General features: G+C 42.9%; 1 protein-coding gene across 1 annotated transcript in view; it reads right to left on the bottom strand.

Moving 5' to 3' along the window:
• The window catches only part of LOC308242857 (guanylate-binding protein 6-like), a 187,536-nt gene that overhangs the window by 133,178 nt on the left and 30,592 nt on the right, over positions 1-23,766 (bottom strand). The window lies entirely within an intron of this gene.

Genomic DNA, 23,766 nt, shown 5'->3' with positions numbered 1-23,766 from the left:
TCTTTCTTACCTTCATTCCTTTTTCCCCCCAAATTATTCTGTCTACATGCTTTTGATAATGAGACTTTAAATTATGGCAAGCTAGATATGGGGGAAACCTACCCCCTACAAAACACCTATAAATGCCAAAAGAAATATTACTAACATTTTTAAATATATCAGTGTGTTTGCAAGAACATAAAGTTGAAGGAATCAAATGTAGAAAATGAGAAGAAAATCATGGTAGTACCTGGAAGCTGAAGCTGTGACCATTCTGAAGCATGTGCCCATCTTGGACTCTTAATGACCATAAGAAGAGCAGAGGAGGAAGCCTTGGTGCTGAGATTGATAGGTTTTCCTAAGTGGAAACTTAGAATAAAGTTTCCTCCCAGGGAAGGATAGGCTAATAAGTATCTGTTTACAGCAGAGGAAAAATTACCTGTTGACGTGCATTAGAATTTAAAAATAAAACCTTTCCCTTACCTGAGCGTTGGATTGAACTACCTACATTACAGGTGTGGTTTCAGAAACTATTTAAAATGGGCTGGCGTTGATGGGGCCCCAGGGCACCTGGCAGCAGCAAGTCCTTTTTGTAAGGCTGTGTTCAACTTGGACTCAGAGGATTCCAATAGAACAGAGAAACATGGGGCCAAAACGCAAACTCAAACAAGGGTGCAATCCCACACAAGCAAGAGATACAAAGTAACAGACAAATGGCAGAAAGACCCACTAGGATCAGACACTGTATTTTGAGCTCAGGTTACAAAATAAAATGGTTACACTGTTTAATAATATAAGAAAGAATATTTCAAGAGACTAGATGTTGAAAATAAAACATTTTTAAGCAGAAAAGGTTTTTCTTGAATGGATAATATAATTAATCTTTTTTTCAAGATAATAGTAACCTTCATTGTTATAGTTATCATCTTAATTGTTGACCATTAACTATCACGTACCCACTTAAGTAAATGAAGTATGTGTCAGAGGCGGCAAAATGTCGGCAGAATAAACAGACATGTACCAAGCCTTGTCCCGGAGCAGATAGAACAAACAGCTACATTGAAAAACATCCACCCCGAACTGGCGAAGTGGACACAGCTGGTGAGACAATCAGAAGCTGGGATGGGCAGAGGACGCCTGGAGAACAGTACAACCAGGAACCTGGGCTTGAGAGAACTATGGGACCTCAGAGCCCAGAGGGTCAAAGGGAAACCATGCGGTATTGAGGCTGTGTCTCTTGGGACAAGCACAGCGTCTGACTGTGGAAAGGACATCCGCAGGTCTGCTGGTGGAAGGGGATTCTAGATCAGAGTCCACAGTCACGAAAGAATGAGCCCAGACGGGGCATTCTGGACGGCTGCCCAGACCGAGCTGTGCCTGGAGGAGAGGGACTCGCAGGGGCCCAGCTCTTCCCCTCTCTGTGCTCTTTGCTTTTCTTCCCTGAACCTAGTTCATAGGACCTTTCGGATACGGACCCTCACCTGAGGCTGAGGTGCAGGAGGAGGTGCAGACTTGTGGAGTCTGGGGAGAGGAGAGGGTCCATGAGAGAGGTGGCCACAAGTCTGGCACTGAGTCATACCGGACGCACAGGACCTGGGCAGCCATTTTCTCCTGAAAAGATAGCCCCTCCCTGCAGTCTCCAGGCAACCAATACAGCCACACCCAGAATACACCCAGAATGGTACAAAGGATAAAAAAAAAAATCTGAATAGTCCCTGAGAGTCCACAGGGACTGGCCTAAAGAGAGGCCTTCAGCCCCAGCAACAGGAAACTGAGAAATTGCAGACAGTATGGAAGAGTGGGATCTTAAACCAGCCAAAGGAACAACACTTCACTTTTTCTTTTCTTTTTTAATTTTATTATTACTTTGTTATCTCTTTTTTCTATATTTTCCCTTTTTCATTTGATTCTTTATTTTCTATTTCTTTTCCCATTATTGTTCTATCATTCTAATTTATTTTTTATTTTATTTTTGTCTTTTTATCCCATTTTAAATCAATTTTTTTGTAAATTTATTATTATTATTATTATTATTTTCTTCACTTTCTTCTTAACCATTCATCCCCTTTCTACTTCCTCTATACTAAATTGAGGTCCCCCCACCCCCTGCCATATTCATCCAATTCTTAACGTTACTTTCTGTATATAAGATTCTGACCCACCTTCTTTACTGGGTATTTGGTGTTTGTTTTGGTTTACCTGTTTAGGTTTACCTCTGGTATTTTCTTCCCATATATATTTTTTTTCCTTTTTCTTACTTTGTCTTCTTTTTATTTTCTCTCATACCAATTTTTCTCTCTTCAATAGCATTTGTGCTCTCTTTTCTCTCCTCTAATTCTCTTTTTTCTGGTGGTCACTTATATTGTGGTTATTGGTGTTGTGAGTATATTCGTGTGTTTTTTTTCCATTGTGTCGTGTCTTTTCGAGGTGAATTTTATCCTGTCCGGCCAGTGTACTATAGAGTGAGCCACATAATCAGACACCTGGAGAGAAGACTCCATCCACAAAGGGTCACTAATACTCCAGACCAACTACAAAGGCAGTAAGAAGGCGGCAGTAAGGGAGAGAGCATGAGTGAGTAAAGGAACAAAAGAGTGTGGGAGGTGTGTGTGTGTGACTGAGGCACAGTTAGATACTGCAGGACATTTGGGGGCAGGCTAACTGGGCTCGTGTAACTAGGGAGCTGCTGCTACCACTGCAAACAGTCCCAGAGAGGCCAGCTCTTCCTCAGAGGCCTTGCCTTTCCGAAGGGGAGAGCTGCAGTGACTGGAAGCCCAGCCTCACCTCCACCCAAGGTGCCATCAGATAACATCTGTGACTCGACAGCCACCTCTGCCAGGGACCTGCTGACTCAGCTGCAGTACCATGGTAACCAAGACTCCAGCCACCCTGGGCACTGGCTCCTGTGAGTTCTGAAGCACGCTCCACTCTGACCGGCCCAACACTTTGTCCCAGGGCACTGATACCATGCGAGTGGCAGCCATGTAAGCAGCCCATTCCCACCTGAGGAGCAGAAGCCCTGCGAGCAACCTGCCCCTGTCCGAGGAGCAGCAGCCTCATGATCAGCCCACCTCCATCCAAGGAGCAGCAGCCCTGTGAGCAGCCGCCCCCGTCTGTGGAGCAGCAGCCTCATGAGCAGCCCACCCCCATCCGAGAAACAGCATCTGCATGCAGCCTGCCTACGTCCAGGAGCAGCAGCTACATGAGCAGCCTGCCGCCACCAGCCAGAGGAGCCATCACTGCTGCGAAAAGCACCCACCAGAGGAGCTGCTGCCAACTGAGGAGCAGCCACTGCCATGACCACCCAAGGAGCACCTGCCACCAAAGGAGCCACTGCTACCCAAGGAGCAGCCCCTGCACAACTCGACACCTAGATCCTTCAGTGAGAGCAAAAATGGATAGACAACAAAACCCCCAAAGGAGAGAAAAAAGAGGAATCACCAGAAAAGCAGCTAAGTGAAATAGAGACATGCAATATGTCTGAAAAAGAATTCAGTATACGAGTCATACAGTTCATAAACCGGATGGATGAAAAAATCAACAACTTACGTAAGAATCAAGAGAAAATAAAGAGTGAAATAGCTACAATAAAATCACCATGGAAAGTTTCAACAGTAGACTAGGAGAAGCGGAGGACCGAATTCGCAAATTAGAAGACAGGGAAGCAAAACACACCCAAACTGAACTACAATTGGAGAAAAAAATTAAAAGACAGGAGGAGAGCCTAAGGGAGCTTTGGGACAACATGAAATGAAGCAACATATGAATAATAGGGGCAACAGAATGACAGGAAGAGAAACAGGGTTAGAAAACCTATTTAAGGAAATAATGTCAGGAATCTTCCCTGATATGGAGAAGAAAAAAGTCACACAAGCACAGAGAGTCCCAAATAAGATGAACCCGAAAAGACCCACACCGAGACACGTCATAATTACGATGGCAAACGTTCAGGACAAAGAATCTTAAGTGCTCAGCCTAAGTGCCCATCAGCAAATAAGTGAATTAATTTAAAAACTGTGGTTCATCGGGGAGAAGGAATAATGGTGGCGGAATAGACAGACGTGTTCCGAGCCTTGTCCCGGAGCAGAAAGAAAGAACAGCTGAGGGTCGCACAAGGAGTGTTTGTTGGCTGCTTGGGAGACAGCTGAATTCCAGAAGGAGGTGGGGGACTGCTAAACGGGGTTCCCCTGACCTGGCAGCACCAACTGAGGCTGGGTCCCCTCCCGGAGCTGCGGGGTTGGACGCGGAGTCTGCGCCATCTTGATCCGGAAAGTGGAGCTTATCGGAAGCCTGAGAATCCACAACTGCGGCACCCACGGAACAGCTGCGAGCCCCAGAACAACGCTCCCCAATTGGCGCAAACACACGGGTTCAGAGGAGCTCTACACTCCACCACGGAAAGGTCAGATTTCGCCTGGGATAAGGAGAGAGAGAACTACATAACCAGACACCCAGAGAAGAGAGACCATGGGGAGACAAAGAAGCAGCCCGCATATGAAAGAAAAGCAGGCATCACCAGAAAAGGAAGTAAACGAAATGGAGGCAAGCAACCTTCCAGAAAAAGAATTCAGAGAAATGGTCATAAGGTGGCTGAAAAGAATGGAAGACAAATTCGACAATATGAGCAAGAACCAAGAGGAAATGAAGAAGAACCAAGAAGAAATGAAAAATGACATCGCTGCTGTAAAGAACTCAATAGAAAGCATCAAGAGTAGACTAGAAGAAGCAGAGCACCGCATCAGTGAGCTAGAAGACAAGATGGGAAAAAATACCCAAGTAGAGCAACTTCTAGAAAAAAAAATTAAAAGGCAGGAGGAGAGTCTAAGGGAACTTTGGGACAACACGAAACAAAACAACATCCGCATAATAGGGGTTCCAGAAGGAAAGGAAGCTGAGCAAGGAATAGAAAACCTCTTTGAAGAAATAATGACAGAAAATTTCCCTGATATAGGGAAGAAAAAACCCACACAAATCCAAGAAGCTCACAGAGTCCCAAGCAAAATGAACACCAAAAGACCGACGCCAAGGCACATTATAATTAAATTGGCAAACACCAACGACAAAGTAAGAATCTTAAAAGCAGCAAGAGAGAGACAGAAAGTTACATACAAAGGAACCCCCATCAGACTAGCAACTGATTTCTCAACAGAAACTCATCAGGCCAGAAGGGAATGGAATGAAATATACAAAGTCATGCAAAGGAAGGGTCTGAATCCAAGAATACTGTACCCAGCAAGGCTGTCAATCAAAATTGAAGGTGAAATCAGGAGCTTCACAGACAAAAAAGGACTAAGGGAATTTATTACCACCAAACGAGCAATGCAAGAAATGCTAAAGGGTCTGCTGTAAAAAAAAAAAAAAAAAAAGAAAGAAACAGGAAGCGAAGAAGTAACACAGGGGTAAAGAATAGGAATGGCGACAAATAAGTACCTATCAATAATAACTTTAAATGTAAATGGATTAAATGCCCCAATCAAAAGACATAGGGTAACGGATTGGATAAGAAAACACGACCCATATATCTGCTGTCTACAAGAAACCCACCTCAGAAAAAAAGACGCACACAGACTGAGGGTGAAGGGATGGAAAAAGGTTTTCCAGGCAAATGGAACGGAAAAAAAGCTGGGGTAGCAATACTTATTTCTGACAAATTAGATCTCAAACTGAAGGAGATAACAAGAGATAAGGAAGGCCATTTCATAATACTAAAGGGAGCAATCCAACAAGAAGAAATAACTCTGGTAAACATATATGCACCCAATACAGGAGCACCCAAATACATAAAAAAACTCCTGGAGGATATCAAGGGAGAGATTGACAGCAATACAATCATAGTAGGAGACTTTAATACCCCACTATCACCATTGGACAAATCCTCTAAACAAAAAATCAGCAAAGAAACATCAATCCTAAATGACTCACTAGACCAGATGGAATTAATTGACATCTTCAGAACATTTCACCCCAAAGCCACAGAATATACATTCTTCTCAAGTGCACATGGGTCATTTTCAAAGATAGACCATATGCTGGGACATAGGCAAAGTCTCTTCAAATTCAAGAAGATAGAAATCATATCAAGCATCTTCTCAGACCACAGTGGCATAAAACTGGAAATCAACTACAATAAAAACAACCCAAAGAAATCAAACACATGGAGACTTATCAGGATGCTATTAAACCATGACTGGGTTACCAGAGAGATCAAAGAAGAAATAAAAAACATCATGACAACAAATGACAATGAAAACACTACAATCCAAAATCTATGGGACACAGCGAAAGCAGTCTTGAGAGGGAAGTTCATAGCTCTACAAGCCTACTGCAAAAAACAAGAAACAGGGGTAATAAATTACCTAACCCAACAACTCAAAGTGTTAGAAAAAGAGCAACAAGAAAAGCCCAGTGTAAGCATAAGGAAGGAAATAATAAAGATCAGAGCACAGATAAACGACATAGAGACCAAAGAAACAATACAAAAGATCAACAAAACCAAGAGCTGGTTCTTTGAAAGGATAAACAAGATTGATGAACCTCTAGCCAGGCTCACCAAGAAGCAAAGAGAGAGGACCCAAATAAACAAGATCAGAAATGAAAGAGGTGAAATAACAACAGATCCCACCGAAATACAAAGGATTGTTAAAAAATACTACGAACAACTCTATTCCAACAAACTGGACAACCTGGAGGAAATGGACATATTCCTAGAAAAATATAACCTTCCAAAACTCAATCAGGAAGAATCTAAACAGCTCAACATGCCAGTAACTATGGAAGAAATTGAAGCAGTCATCAAAGAGCTTCCGGCAAACAAAAGCCCGGGGCCAGACGGCTTCACAGGAGAGTTCTACCAAACATTCAAGGAAGAACTAAAACCTATCCTCCTCAGACTATTCCAAAAAATTCAAGAGGAAGGAACACTTCCAAGCTCCTTCTATGAAGCCAGCATCACCCTAATACCAAAACCAGATAAAGACAACACAATGAAGGAGAATTACAGGCCAATATCCCTCATGAATGTAGATGCCAAAATCCTCAATAAAATTCTAGCAAATAGGATCCAGCAGTACATCAGAAAGATCATACACCATGACCAAGTAGGGTTTATCCCAGGAATGCAAGGATGGTTCAATATCCGTAAATCAATAAATGTGATACATCACATAAACAAATTGAGAGATAAAAATCACATAGTCATATCAATTGATGCAGAAAAAGCATTTGACAAAATCCAACACCCTTTCTTGATAAAAACTCTCAACAAGGTGGGAATAGAAGGATCATACCTCAACATAATAAAAGCTATATATGATAAACCCACAGCTAACATCATACTCAATGGGCAAAAACTAAAACCATTTACCCTAAGAACAGGAACAAGACAGGGATGCCCACTCTCACCACTCCTGTTTGACATAGTACTGGAAGTATTAGCCACTGCAATTAGACAAGAAGAAGAAATAAAAGGCATCCAAATTGGAAAAGAAGAAGTAAAGCTGTCCTTATTTGCAGATGACATGATATTGTACATAAAAAACCCGAAAGACTCCATCAAAAAACTAACAGACTTAATAAATGAATTCGGCAATGTAGCAGGATACAAAATTAACACCAAGAAATCTTTGGCATTTCTATACACCAACAATGAACTTACAGAAAGAGAGACTAAAAAAGCAATCCCATTTTCCATCGCACCAAAAAAATTAAGATACTTAGGAATAAACCTAACCAAGGAGGTAAAAGACCTATATGTGGAAAACTACAGGACACTGAAAAAAGAGATAGAGGAAGATGTAAACAGATGGAAGAACATACCATGTTCATGGATTGGTAGAATCAACATCATTAAAATGTCCATACTACCCAAAGCAATCTATAGATTCAATGCACTCCCCATTAAAATACCAACGGCGTATTTCACAGACCTAGAAAGAACTCTCCAAAAATTCATCTGGAATAAAAAAAGACCCCGAATAGCCACAGCAATCCTGAGAAAGAAGAATAAAGTAGGAGGGATCTCAATACCAGATTTCAAGCTGTATTACAAAGCCACTGTCATCAAAACAGCCTGGTACTGGCACAAGAACAGACATATAGATCAATGGAACAGAATAGAGAATCCAGATATCGACCCAAACCAATATGCGCATTTAATATTTGACAAAGGAGGCATGAGCATACAATGGAGTCAAGACAGTCTCTTTAATAAATGGTGTTGGGAAAATTGGACAGATACATGCAAAAAAATGAAACTAGATCACCAACTTACACCATACACAAAAATAAACTCAAAATGGGTACAGGACTTAAATATAAGACGGGAAACCATAAAAATACTAGAGGAATCCACAGGCAGCAAAATCTCAGACATATGCCAAAAGAACTTTTTCAGTGATACTGCCCCTAGGGCAATGGAAGCCAAACAGAAAATAAACAAATGGGACTACATCAAAATAAAAAGCTTTTGCACAGCAAAAGAAACCATCAACAAAACAACAAGAAACCCCACTGTATGGGAGAACATATTTGCAAATGGTATCACTGATAAAGGTTTAATTTCCAACATCTACAGGCAGCTTATACAACTTAATAAAAGGAAGATAAAGGATCCAATAAAAAAATGGGCAACGGACCTAAATAGAATCTTTTCGAAAGAAGACAGAAGGAAGGCCAAGAGACACATGAAAACATGCTCAAAGTCACTAATTATCCGAGAGATGCAAATCAAAACAACAATGCGATACCATCTCACACCTGTCAGAATGGCTATCATCAACAAATCAACAAACGACAAGTGTTGGCGAGGATGTGGAGAAAAAGGAACCCTCGTGCACTGCTGGTGGGAATGCAGACTGGTGCAGCCACTGTGGAGAACAGTATGGAGTTTCCTCAAAAAACTGAAAATGGAACTCCCATTTGACCCAGTAATCCCACTCCTAGGAATATATCCTAAGAAACCAGAAACACCAATCAGAAAGGATATATGCACCCCTATGTTCATAGCAGCACAATTTACAATAGCTAAGATTTGGAAACAGCCTAGGTGCCCATCAGCAGATGACTGGATCAGAAAACTATGGTACATCTACACAATGGAATACTATGTTGCCGTAAAAAAGAAGGAATTACTACCATTTGTAGGCACTTGGATGGAATTAGAGAACATTATGCTAAGTGAAATAAGCCAGTCAATGAAAGAAAAATACCACATGATCCCACTCATTTGGGGATAATGAAAAACATTATAAACTGATGAACAAAAAGATAGTTACAGAGGCAGTAAAGCATCAAACAGACTGTCAAATTACAGTGGTAAGGTTAGGGAGAGGTGGGGGAAATAAGAGATCAACTGAAGGACTTGTATGCATGCATATAAGAGTAACCAACGGATGCAAAACATTGGGGGGTGAGGGCATGTATGGGAGTGGGGTGGGGGTGGGGGGCAATGGTAAGATATGTACACATATAATACCTTAATAAAAATTTGGAAAAAAAAATAAAAATAAATAAATAAATAAAAATAAAAAAAATAAAAACTGTGGTACATCTACACAATGGAATACTACACTGCAGTAAAAAAGGAGTTCTTACCATTTGCAACAGCATGGATGGAACTGGAGAGCATTATGCTAAGTGAAATAAGCCAGTCAGAGAAAGATAAATACCACATGATCTCACTCATTTATGAAATATAATGAACAACATAAACTTGTGAACAAAAACAGATCTAGAGACAGAGAAACATCGAACTGGCTGTCAAATCTCAGAGGGAAGGTAGGGGAGGGTGGTGTAAGGGGGATAGATCAACCAAAGGACTTGTATGCATGCATATAAGCTTAACCAATGGACACAGACAACAGGGGGCTGAGGGCATGAGTGTGGGGAATGGAGTGTAAATGGAGGAATAAGGACACATATGTAACACCTTAATGAATAAAGAAATTTAAATTTTTTTTTCTTATAAAAAAAAAAAATCTTGTGGGAACCCCTTTCATGTCCCACGTGGTTCAGGGTTCCAGTTCAGGGTTCGGGTTCTGGAGAAGTCTACACACAAATGAAAAGAGACTAGAAAAGCATTAATTTGGGAATATTGGGGGCCAGGCGGGAGCCCACCTCTAGGGGGAGGACTACCCACTGCTCTGGCCTTGCTATCCCTTTTATTAAGGTTATGAGATACACCCATATCCTTTAGGCAGGAAATTCCAATAATAGCCAATCAGCAAAAATTTACATAAGACTAACAGGTGGAGGCTGCTTCAACTACCAATATCTCAACTAAACAATGAGTGATTAGCTCCGACCTTTCAGAGCAATTAAGGTTGACTAGCCTTCCAGATTCCCTTTCCACATCTCTCTGTTAGTGGGACAATGATCGGTTTCTGGCAGAATCTTAAAGGCTGTAAGAGAGAGACAGAAAGTTACATACAAAGGATCTCCCATTGGACTCTCAAATGATTTCTCAACAGAAACACATCAGGCCAGAAAAGAATGGAAGGAAATTTACAAAGTGATGCAAAGCAAGGGACTGAATCCAAGAATATGCTATCCAGCAAGGCTTTCACTAAATATTGAAGGGGAAATAATGAGCTTCACAGACAAACAAAAAAGGCTAATGGAGCTTATCACTACCAAGCCAGCAATACAAGAAATGCTAAAGGGGTGTAAAAAGAAGAAATAAAGAGGGAAGAAGAAACACAGGCACAAAAAATAAAAATAGCTACAAACAAGTACCTATCATTAATAACTTTAAAGGTAAATGGACTAAATGCTTCAATCAAAGGACATCAAATGGCTGAATGGATAGAAAAACATGACCCATACATATGCTATCTACAAGAGACCCACCTCAGAACAAGGGACTCACACAGACTAAAAGTGAAGGGATGGAAACATATCTTTCCGGCAAATGGAAATGAAAATAAAAAAAGCTGGGGTAGCAATACTTATATCTGACAAAATAGACCTCAAAGTGAAGGCCATAACAAGAAATAAGGAAGGCCACTTCATAATACTAAAGGGATCAATACAACAAGAGGATATAACCCTGGTAAACATATATGCACCCAATACAGGAGCATCCAAATACATAGAAAAAACTCCTGGAAGATATCAAGGGAGAGATTGACAACAATATAATCATAGTAGGGGACTTGAATACCCCACTGACATCATTAGATAAGTCCTAGACAAAAAATCTGCAAAAAAGAAACAGCAATCCTAAATGACTTAATTGACATCTTCAGAACATTTCCCCTAAAGCCAAGGAATATACATTCTTCTCAAATGCACATGGGACATTTTCAAAGATAGACCACATATTGGGTCACAGGCAAAGCCTCTCCAAATGCAAGAAGATTGAAATCATAACAAGCATATTCTCAGACCATAATGGCATAATATTGGAAGTAAACTACAATAAAAACAATTAAAAAAATTCAAACACTTGGGAGCTGAATAGCATGCTATTAAACAATGATTGGATTACCAAAGAGATCAAAGAAGAAATTAAAAACATCCTGGAAATGAATGACAATAAAAACAGAACATTCCAAAATCTATGGGACACAGTGAAAGCAGAACTGAGAAGGAAGTTTATAGCTCTACAGCCCTACCAACAAAAATAAGAAATAATGGTAGTAAATCATCTAACTCTACAACTTAAAGAATTAGAAAGAGAGCAACAAGAAAAGCCCAGAGTGAGCAGAAGGAAGGAGATAATAAAGATCAGAGCAGAAATAAATGACACAGGGAACAACAACAAAAAAATACAAAAATCAATGAAACCAAGAGCTGGTCCTTTGAAAGGATAAACAAGATTGACGAACCTCTAGCCAGCCTCACCAAGAAGCAAAGAGAGAGGATTCAAATAAACAAAATCAGAAATAAAAGATGCAAAATAACAACAGACCCCACAAAAATACAAAGAATTTTTTTAAAAATACTATAAACAACTCTATTCCAACAAATAGACAACCTGGAGGAAATGGACATATTCCTAGAAAAATACAACTTTCCAAAACTCAATCAGGAAGAATCTAAAAATCTGAATAGGCAGATAACTATGGAATAAATTGAAGCAGTAATCAAAAAGCTTCCAGCATACAAAATCCCAGGTTCAGAAGGCTACAAAGGGGAGTTTTACTAAACCTTCAAGAAAGAACTAAAACCTATCCTCCTCAGACTATTTTCAAACAATTCAAGAGGAAGGAACACTTCCAAGCTCATTCTATGAAGCCAGCCTCACCCTAACACCAAAACCAGATAAAGACAACACAATGAAAGAGAATTACAGGCCAATATCCCTCATGAACATAGATGCCAAAATCCTCAACAAAATTCTAGCAAATCAGATCCAGCATTACATCAAAAGATCATATACCATGACAAAGTAGGATTTATCCCGGAATGCAAGGTTGGTACAATATCTGCAAATCAATAAACATGATATATCACATAAACAAATTGAATGATAAAAATCACATAATTATATCAATTGATACAGGAAAAGCATTTGACAAAATCCAACACCCTTTCTTGATAAAAAAAAAAAAAACAACAACAACAACCCTCAGCAAAATAGGAATAGAGGGATCATACCTCAACATAATAAAAGACTTATATGACAAACCTATAGCCTACATCATACTGAATGGGCAAAAACTAAAACCATTTAACCTAAGAACAGGAACGAGACAGGAATGCCCACTTTCACCACTCCTATTTGACATAGTTCTGGAAGTGCTAGCCATAGCAATTAGACAAGAAGAAGAAATAAAAGGTATCCAAATTGGAAAAGAAGATGTAAAACTGTCATTATTCACAGATGACATGATACTGTACATAGAAAACCCTAAGGACTCCATCAAAAAATATTAGACTTAATAAATGAATTCAGCAATGTAGCAGGATACAAAATTAACACCAAGAAATCTATGGCATTTCTAAACACCATCACTGAACTTACAGAAAGAGAGAATTTTAAAAAAATCCCATTTATCATCGCACCAAAAAAATTAAGATACCTAGGAATAAACTTAACTAAGGAGGTAAAAGACCTGTACTCAGAAAATACAAGACATAAACAGATGGAAGAACATACCCTGTTCATGGATTGGTAGAATCAACATAATTAAAATGTCCATACTACCCAAAGCAATCTATAGAATCTTCTGGAGGCTAATTCCAGTAGGTCGTAAATGCAAGAAGTTCATCAAAAGATTAATGAACCTTGGGGCTTCAGCAGGGCTGAAGATCTGCATGTTATTGCCTGCTGCCAGACAGCTGAGGGCAGTTCCCCCAACCTAATAATACTTTATTGTTTACCAAACCTTACCTTTGATATATATATCTGTTTTGCTATAGGGTAAAATGTGGGAATAAAAAGCCCTGGGTACAGAGATTCAAGGAGCTTATTTACTAAAGCTAAACCTCTCCTGGCTCCCCCAAAATGCCTCCCAAATTTATATATCATATCTAGTTTACTTAATTTACATCACAGCCCCTTCTCCAGATTCCTGAACCCTTCTAGATGCAGATAAGACCCCAGCAGATTCAATGCACTCCCCATTAAAATACCAACAGCAGCCCTGACTGGTTTGGCTCAGTGGATAGAGCGTCGGCCTGCGGACTCAAGGGTCCCGGGTTCGATTCCAGTCAAGGGCATGTACCTTGGTTGCGGGCACATACCCAGTGGGGAGGGTGCAGGAGGCAGCTGTTTCTCTCTCATTGATGTTTCTAACTCTCTATCCCTCTCCCCTCCTCTCTGTAAAATATCAATAAAATATATTTTAAAAATAAAATAAAATACAAACGGCATATTTCACAGACCTAGAATGAACTCTCCAAAAATTCATCTGGAATAAAAGAAGACCCCGAATAGCTGCAGCAATCCTGAGAAAGAAGAACCACGTAGGAGGGATCTCAATACCAGATATCAAGCTGTATTACAAAGCAACTGTTCTCAAAACTGCCTGGTACTGACACAAGAACAGACATATAGATAAATGGAATAGAATAGAGAAATCGACCCAAACTCAATTCATAGTTGACTCAATTCATAGTTGCTCAATTCATAGTTGACAAAGGAGGCAAGAACATACAATGGAGTCAAAGACAGTCTCTTCAATAAATGGTGTTGGGAAAATTGAACAGATACATGCAAAAAAATGAAACTAGACCACTAACTTACACCATACACAAAAATAAACTCAAAATGGATAAAGGACTTAAACATAAGATGGGAAACCATAAAAATACTTGAGGAATCCACAGGTAGCAAAATCTCAGACATATGCCAAAGCAATTTCTTCACCGATACAGCTCCTAGGGCAATGGAAGCCAAAGAGAAAATAAACAAATGGGACTACATCAAAATAAAAAGTTTTTTCACAGCAAAAGAAACCATCAACAAAACAACAAAAAAGCCCACTGCATGGGAGAACACATTTGCCAATGTTATCACGGATAAAGGTTTAATCTCCAACATTTATAGGGAACTCATACATCTTAACAAAAGGAAGATAAACAACCCAATCAAAAAAATGGGCACTAGACCTAAATAGATACTTTTCAAAAGAGGACATAGGGAGGGCCAAGAGACATATGAAAACATGCTCAAAGTCACTAATTATCCGAGAGATGTAAATCAAAACGACAATTTGGTACCATCTCACACCTGTCAGAATGGCTACCATCAACAAATCAACAAACAACAAGTGCTGGCAAGTATGAAGAGAAAAAAGGAACCCTCGTGCACTTCTGGTGGGAATGCAGACTGGTGCAGCCACTGTGGAGAACAGTATGGAGTTTCCTCAAAAAACTAAAAATGGAACTGCCATTTGATTCAGTGATCCCACTTCTAGGAATATATCCCAAGAAACCAGAAACACCAATCAGAAAGGATATATGCACCCCTATGTTCATAGCAGCACAATTCACCATAGCTAGGATTTGGAAACAGCCTAAGTGCCCATCAGCAGATGAGTGGATTAAAAAACATCTATACAATGGAATACTAGGCTGCAATAAAAAAGAAGGAATTCTTACCATTTGCAACAGCATGGATGGACCTGAGAACATTATGCTAAGCGAAATAAGCCAGTCCAAGAAAGATAAATATCACATGATCTCACTCATTTATTGAATACAATGAACAACTTAAACTGATGAACAAAAACAGATCCAGAGACAGAGAAGCATTGATCAGACCGTCAAACCCCTGAGGGAAGGCAGGGGAGGGTGGGGGTAAGTTAGAGAGATCAACCAAAGGACTTGTATGCATGCATATAAGCCTATCAAATGGACACATACACCAGGGGGGTGAGGGCAGAAGTGGTGGCAGGGGGGAGGGGGGGCAATGGGGCAATAAGGACACATATGTAATACCTTAATCAATACAGAAAAATAAATTTTAAAAAAGAAGTATGTGTCTATCATTTTACTTTTTATTCAATCCCAGAGGTTTCTCCACTTTGCTTTCTCCTGCCTCCCTAATCTATCACCAGTGGTTTTCATGTAACCCACTTATGTCTCTTCCTTTGATGGTAATGTATAAAACAAGGTGAAAAACTGCCATTCTCTGGAGCATTATCCCAATACGTTGAAATTCTGCTTCCTGGCAATTGTCAACAGTTTGGCTCAAATAAAGTCACAGAAATTCTCTACAGGTTTGAATATTTTTAAGTTAACAGAATCATATGTCTTTAATGCAGTTCAAAACTCACTGGTGGCCCTGCTGGTGTGGCCCAATGGTTGAATATCAACCTATGAACCAGGAGGTCACAGTTCAAGTCAGGGCACATGTCCAGGTTGCCAGCTCCATCCCTAGTAGGGGGTGTGCAGTAGGCAGCTGATCAATGATTCTCCCTCATCACTGATGTTTCTATTTCTCTCTCCCTCTTCTTTCCTCTCTGAAACCAATAAAAATACATTTTAAAAAACAACAACTCACCTGTGGAGATCCATCATTAAATTATCAAAAAGATCTGTTTATTTTTTTAAACTTGAATGCATAGGTATCTATACTAAAAATAGAGGAATATGCAAATTGTCAGGGTGCCGCACAGTAACAGTAATGACCGAACAGCAGGCCACGTGGGGCGACCAGGCTGGCAGGGGGTTAGTGAGGGACGACAAACACGAAGGCAGTTATTTAAACAAGAAATTCTCAGGAAAGGTGCTTTCAAAAAGCAAATTTCAAGATCACGTAGATGATTCCAGAAGGAAGGCCTGGGTGCAGTAAGTAACAAAGAAGAAAGATAACAGCAAACATATGAGTTCATGTAAACATCCTATCTAATAAAAGAGTAATATGCAAATTGACCATATCTCCGCTACACCCACAAGCCATGCCCACAAGCCACGCCCACAAGCCAATCAGGAGCAAATATGCAAATAAACCAAACCAAGATGGCTACGGCCACAGAGAGCAGGAGGGAGGCTTGGGTTTCCCCAGTAATGGAGGAAGCCAAGCTTTCCGCCTGCCCTTGCCGGCCTAGGCCTCCACTCAAGGCTACAAAGTTTCAATGATAGAAGATACATAAATCCAAACAGAAATGGCGGCAGCCATGGAGCTGGAAAGAGCAGGAGGCTAGGGTTGCCCCTGGCGATGGAGGAAGCCAAGCTTCTGCAGCCCTGGCCAGCCCAGGCATCCACTTAAGGCTACAAAGTTTCAATTATAGAAGATACATAAATCCCAACAGAAATGGCTGCCACCACGGACCAAGCAGAAGGCTTGGCTCTGCTCCAGACTACAAAGTTTCAATTGTAGAAGATAAATAAACCCCAGATCCCAGGGCCTCCGCTTGGGTCGCCAGGGGGCAAGGCCGGCCTGAAAACCACCACAGGCCCCTCACCCAGGCTGCCCCACGCCCCAAGGGAACCCCCACCCTGATCCAGGACACCCTTCAGGGCAAACCAGCCGGCCCCTACCCGTGCACCAGGCCTCTATCCTATCTAATAAAAGAGTAATATGCAGATTGACCATCACTCCAACACACAAGATGGCTGCCCCCATGTCGTCAAAGATCCTGCCCCCATGTGGACACAAGATGGCCAGCAATGGAGGGCAGTTGGGAGGGACCAGGTCTGCAAGGGAGGGCAGTTGGGGGCAATCAAGCCTGCAGGGGAGGGCAGTTAGGGGTGACCAAGCCGGCAGAGGAGGGAAGTTGGGGGTGACCAGGCCTGCAGGGAAAGGCAGTTGGGAGGGACCCAGGCCTGCAGGGGAGACCAGTTGGGTGGGACCAGGCCTGCAGGGGAGGGCAGTTAGGGGTGACCAGGCCTGCAGGGGAGGGCAATTAGGGGAAAACAGGCTGGCAGGGGAGCAGTTAGGCATCAATCAGGCTGGCAGGGGAGTGGTTAGGGGGTGATCAGGCTGGCAGGAAGAAGCAGTTAGGGGCAATCAGGAAGATGGCAGGCAAGCAGTTGGGAGCCAGCAGTCCTGGATTGTGAGTGGGATGTCCGACTGCCCATTTAGGCCCGATCCCACCAGGATCGGGTTTAAATGGGCAGTCGGACATCCCTCGAGGGGTCCCAGATTGGAGAGGGTGCAGGCTGGGCTGAGGGACACCCCCCCCCATGCACGAATTTCATGCACCGGGCCTCTAGTATATAATAGAACTGTAAGTGTTATGGCAAAGTACCCAGAAGAACCAGGCAAGCACTGGGGAGATGCAGAAGTTCACCTTTATTCCAAATGCAACACTGCTGGCTCAGGGGGAATCAGTTCCCCAAAAACTGAGCAACCCTATTCTGATGAACCCCAATATATATATACCCCAGATTCTGTTTCAGGGGCCTAACTAAAAGCTATTCTGCTGAAAAGCAGGTCATAAAAAATCTAGCTGACACCTGCTTGCCACCAGCTGCAAACATCCACACTAATATCTTGGTTTTAGTTCAAGCCTCTGCAAACTTGTTCCAGGATGTGGATTTGCTCTGCACAAGGCTAGACTGACTATAGATAAGCAAGCATCCTGTCACTGCTGGGGGTTGGGTTAAGCTGTCTTTACACTGTTCCTATAATCACTCATGCTGTCCTTATCTATTACATAGTGCTTTTTTTTTTTTTTTAATTTCCTAGGGTTTTTATCAAAGAGAGTTTACAAGAAGTGTAAACCATAGATGCAATATTACTATGCTTACATTACTGAGAGTGTGAAACTTTTTTTGTACACTTTAGACCAAAATCAAACTCTGGGGTATGTAGGAGATGAAGAAACTAACCAGATGAGATTAGTAGTAGAAAATTCCACTGGAGAGAGTTATTGGTGTGTTGCTATCTCCCCACCCCCGCTCCATTTTGCTTTTCTCCTTATACCTTCCCCATAGCACAATGAATGCTATTGCTTGCTCTCTCCCTCCATAACCTCAGTAGAATTAGAACTTCAAAGATCCTCTTGAAAGTTGACATGTGCTTCCTAGAATTTGGGGACACTAAGATTTGTGCCTGACACTCTCCCTCCAGTGAGCATACCTGTGCCATTCCCTACCAACTCTCCTCCTCCTACTCCCCACACATATCCCCTAACTTATAAAGGACCCCAGGAGACTTGCAACCAGGGAAGAAATGGGCAGAAGCAGCTCGTCCCAGACTAACCTCGTGAACCTGTCTCTAAGGCCCCCTTTTCTCTGACTTCCTAGTGAGCCAAAGTAGCCCAATCTAGACTCTCCTATTGCTTCTTCTATGCCCTTGTTTCACTCTCCTAAGTATATTTTTGCCATGGTCAATAAATTCTTGCTTGCTTTCCTACACTTTGTCACTTGATTGAAATCTTTCCCTCAAGAAGACAAGAACCGAGGTCTCCTCATTCCCTCTCCCCCGTAACAAGGCAGATTTAATTATCCAAACAATTTTTATTGTAAAACTTAAAAAAAGTGTCTATGATGATGGCTTTTTTCCCCTTGCCCACTTTAAATCAGTAGTTTAACAAGCATTAGAAAAGACAGAACTCTTTTTGGTGTTTCTGACAAAAGTAGAAAGAGTGAAAACATAATTATGAAAGATTTATCTCAGATGTTTGGGTTGAGCTTGCAGGATGAATGTACTCTTATGCCAATGCCCTGAAAATGGTGTGTGTTTTTTTTTTACAAAACATCAGATTCAGTTACTTTCTGTACAGCCTGGAGGGGTTCATAAAAAAAAAAAAAAAGATTTGTGCCTGAGTCATGTCTAAAAACATCTCAAAGTCACAGAGAGGCTCGCTAAAGCACTTTGTGGCAACAGAGGGGAAAAGAGAGGATTAGAGCTGGGAGCAGCCTGCAATTCCAAGGTAGGTAGGTATGCATACATCTTTCTCCTGGACAAACACTGGGAGGTGTCTAGACTTGAGTCATCATCTATATTATCTACACTAATAAAAGCGAAAGATGCAAATTGACCGTACCTTCGCAACGCCCACCAGCTAATCAGGAGTGAGTATACAAATTAACCCAACAAAGATGGTGGGTTAATTTGCATACACAGGTGCCCAGTGGCTGGGGGCGGAACACTTGCACCACCCCAGCCGCTCTGGGCCTCCAGGCAGCGTGGGAAGGCAGAAAGGCAGCTCCATGTAGAGCAAAGGCAGAAAGGCAGCTCCGGGCAGAGCAAAGGCTGTGCTGGCAGCCAGGGTAAGGAAGGCCCATTCTGCACGAATCTTCATGCATCAGGCATCTAGTTTTTATGTAAGTGCGATTGTTCTTGTACTGGCAATGATTTTGATTAAGCACTTATTTAGGATCATATCCTAGGATAACAGCATTTCAAAATCCCTGACTGTTCTTTTCTTCCAATCCCTGGCTATTCTTTTCTTCCAGTTTTATTGAGATACTAGTGGCCTGGTGCACAAAATTCGTGCACATTAAAAGGGGATTAATTAGAGGAAATAATTTAATATTGCTATTTGCCCTTTCTCTATAATAAAAGTGTCAGAGATAAAAGAAAATTAGTAAATTGTATATGAAAACCTTCCTCCTGTCAGAGTCTGGGGAACACCATGGGACCCAGAGTCAAGTCCCTGCCCACCCACATGCGCCTCAAAATCACATGAGACCCAGACCCAGCTGGCCCCCCACCCATTGGGATAGATCCAGAACTGGCTAGTCCCACCCTTGTCAAGCCCTGCCAGGCAGGGAATGTAGCCTCAGGTCCCCTGGCCCAGTGCCAGGATAGGGGGTGTGGCCTGAGGTCCCCCAGCCAGACCGGTGTGGGGGGCATACCTTGCAGTCCCCCGTCAAGCCCCGCCAGGTGTGGGACATGGCCTGAGATCCCCTGTCAAGCCCCGCTGGGTGGGGGGCATGGTCTGAGGTCCCCCATTAAGCCCCGCCAGGTGGGGGTGGCACAGCCTCAGGTCCCCCGGCCTGGCACCAGGAGGGGGGAACAGCCTCAGGTCCCCTGTCAAGCCCCGCCAGGCAGGGGGGGCGCAGCCTCACGTCCCTAGGCTCGGTGCTGGGGTGGGGGACATGGCCTGAGGTCCCCCGGCCTGGTGCTGGGGCCGGGGGAGTAGCCTGAGGTCCCCTAGCCCAGCACCAGGATGGGAAGTGCACCTTGAGGTCCCCTGTCAAGCCCTGCCGGGTGTGGAAAGCGGCCTGAGGTCCCCTGTCAAGCCCCACTGGGTGGAGGGGTGGTGCAGCCTGAGGTGCCCTGTCAAGCCCCATGGGGGCAGGGGAGGGTGTAGTTTCAGGTTCCTGCTGATTGCTTGTTAAGTCTCCTTATGGGAACTTGGCCTCAGCTGTGGGTGCAGCCATCTTTGTGATGGAGTGATGGTTAATTAGCATATTCCCTCTTTATTAGATTGGATAATTGACATATAATATTGTATGTGTTTAAAATGTACAAGGTAATGATTATATATATATATATATATATATATATATATATATATATATATATATATATATGCTAGAGGCCCAGTGCACAAAATTCATACACGGGGGGGGGGGGGGTGTGTCCCTCAGCCCAGCCTGCACTCTCTCCAATCTGGGATCTCTCTCACAATCCAGGATTGCTGGCTCCCAACTGCTCGCCTGCCTGCCTTCCTGATTGCCTCTAACTACTTCTGCCTGCCAGCCTGATCACCCCCTAACCACTCTCCTAACAGCCTGATTGATGCCTAACTGCTCCCCTGCCAGACTGCCCCTAACTGCCCTCCCCTGCAGGACTGGGTTCCCCCCCCCACCTGCCCTTCCCTGCAGGTCCAGGAACCCCCAACTTCCCTCCTCTGCCGGCCTTGTCACCCCTAACTGCCCTCCCCTGCAGGCTTGATCACCCACAACTGCCCTCCCCTGCTGGCCATCTTATGGTGGCCATCTTGTGTCTACATGGGGGCAGGATCTTTGACCACAAGGGGCAGCCATCTTGTGTGTTGGAGTGATGGTCAATTTGCATATTACTCTTTTATTAGATAGGATAGAGGCCTGGTGCACGGGTAGGGGCCGGCTGGTTTGCCCTGAAGGGTGTCCCGGATCAGGGTGGGGTTCCCTTGGGGCATGGGGTGGCCTGGGCAAGGGGACTGTGGTGGTTTGCAGGCCAGCCACGCCCCCCCGACAACCCAAGCAGAGGCCCTGAGATCTGGGATTTATTTATCTTCTATAATTGAAAATTTGTACCCATGAGTAGAGACCAGGGCCAGCCAAAGTGGGCAGAAAGCTTGACTTCCTCCATCGCCAGGGAAACCCAAGCCTCTTGCTTGCTCCGTGGCCGGCCATCATCTTGGTTGGGTTAATTTGCATACTCACTCCTGATTGGCTGGTGGGCGTGACTTTTGGGTGTAATGGAGTGATGGTTAATTTGCATGTTTCTCTTTTTTAGTGCAGATATATATATGTTGGAAAATAATTACCACAATAAGTTTGATAAACATCCGTTACACACACACAGTTCCACATAATTTTTTTCTTGTGATGAGAACTTTAATTATCAACTTTTAAGGCAACTTTCAAATATACAATACAGTACTAAAAAAGTAGCTCATAAAAGTTCTACTTCTGTGATACTGGAAGTTTGTACCTTTTGACCACTTTCACCCATTTTTACCCATCCCCTAGATTTGAGTCATCTTGAAAGGAACCCTACCCAAAACATTACATGGCAAGGTGCATTTGTTAGGGGCAGAAAGAGAATATATTGGGGACCAGCTACAATTGTAAGAAATATTAATCATGCTCTGTTATCCATGATGGTTCTGTTCTGATTAGAGAAAGCACATTCTAAGCTCACTGAGAATTGTACACCCTGGGACATGGGAGCACGGGAGCTAACATGGGAATGTAGTCTGTCCTCCTTCCGAGAACTGCCTATCATTATACAAAGATTTACAACCTCATGGCATCTAGTCCTGGAGGCACCTGCCCCTATTACCTGTAATCTGGTCCTGGGGCACCCAGGGCACCTGGAGGCGCCCACTCTCTGTAACTTCACACCCCAGCCCATATGACTTGTAATGATTATTCCAGGCCCACTTTCCCATACATGTAATTCCTATTTCCCCATGTAATCTTGTCCTTCTACGTAAGCAATTGGTTTATAGTGAGCTGCAGAGAGCAGATTTCTGTGGATGACCTGCTGCTCTCCCATAATGCCAGTATTATTTACATAAATGCTCATATATGATTCAACCCTATCTCTGCTTAATTGGCTGAAGTAGTGACAGGCAGCCTGCACCCCTTGGTTGTCCGGTTACACACTGACCTCAACACAAAGAGGCATGGGATGAATTGATTTCTAGAAATCAAGATAGAGGAAAGGAGTCAAAGCGAGCCACATAGGAAATTTCTGGTGGGAAACCCCCATAGGGGGATCTGCAAAGAATTCATTCATCATTCCACTTAAAAAAAATTACTTAAGTCACCAGCAGAGGGCATCAATGCATATTATTAATGTATCATGTAAGAGGGTTTCCTATCCCCTGGTTTCCTGCACATTATGGACATTCAATTCTATATAATAAAAGCCTACTATGCAAATCAACCAAATGGCAAAACGAGTGGTCTCTATGACATGCACAGACCACCAGGGGGCAGACACTCAACACAGAAGCTGCCCCTGGTGGTCAGTGCGCTCAGCCAGAAGCCAGGCTCACAGCTGGTGAGCGCAGCAGCGCTAAAGAGTAGCAAGTCAAGCAGTAAGGAGCAGTAAGGAGGCAGGTGGTAAGGAGAGAGGGGTCCTCGACTGCGAGAGGGTGCTCTCCTAAGTATCATAAATATGAGCTACTATGTGTGGGAGGTGGCGTGGGAACACATGCCTCTTCCTTAGTGTTTTCCTGTAAGTTAAGTCTGGCCTTGACTGTATGAAAGAGTAGGAAAGGCAGGAAGGCATTTGTATGAAGTGTGGATCAAATTTTAGAGAGATTTTTAATTTTACTTAGGTGGACATTTTCTTTTTTATTTTGAAAGACACTATTCAAAGTCTAGAAGATGGCTGCCAATGGGACGGCAGGCTGCAAGATAGTGTGTGAGTGAGAGAATGAAAGGAGAGTGCGTGGACATTGGGGGAGTGTCTGTATTTGTGAGTGAGGGACAGCTATATTCCAAGGGACTGTTGGGGACTGGCGGGCCAGGATCTTCTGGACGGGAAGCCTCTATTGCTACTGAAATCTCTCCCAGAGTGGCCGGCTCTACCGCAGAGACCACGCCATCTAAACGGGGAGAGTGGCTGTGATCAAAAGCCCAGCCTTACCTTCAACCAGGGAGAACTCGGATACCTCCCAGGACCCTACATCCACAATGCCCAGTGACCAGCTGCCTAGCTGAGAACCCACGAACACCAGGACTACAGCCTCAGCAACCACGGGTGCCTAAAATGTCTGCCCA

This window comes from Plecotus auritus, assembly GCF_963455305.1.
Source record: "Plecotus auritus genome assembly, chromosome: 2".
Classification (NCBI taxonomy): Eukaryota; Metazoa; Chordata; class Mammalia; order Chiroptera; family Vespertilionidae; genus Plecotus; species Plecotus auritus.
The sequence above is the reverse complement of the archived record's forward strand: the minus strand, read 5'-3'. Positions and strand labels throughout refer to the sequence as shown.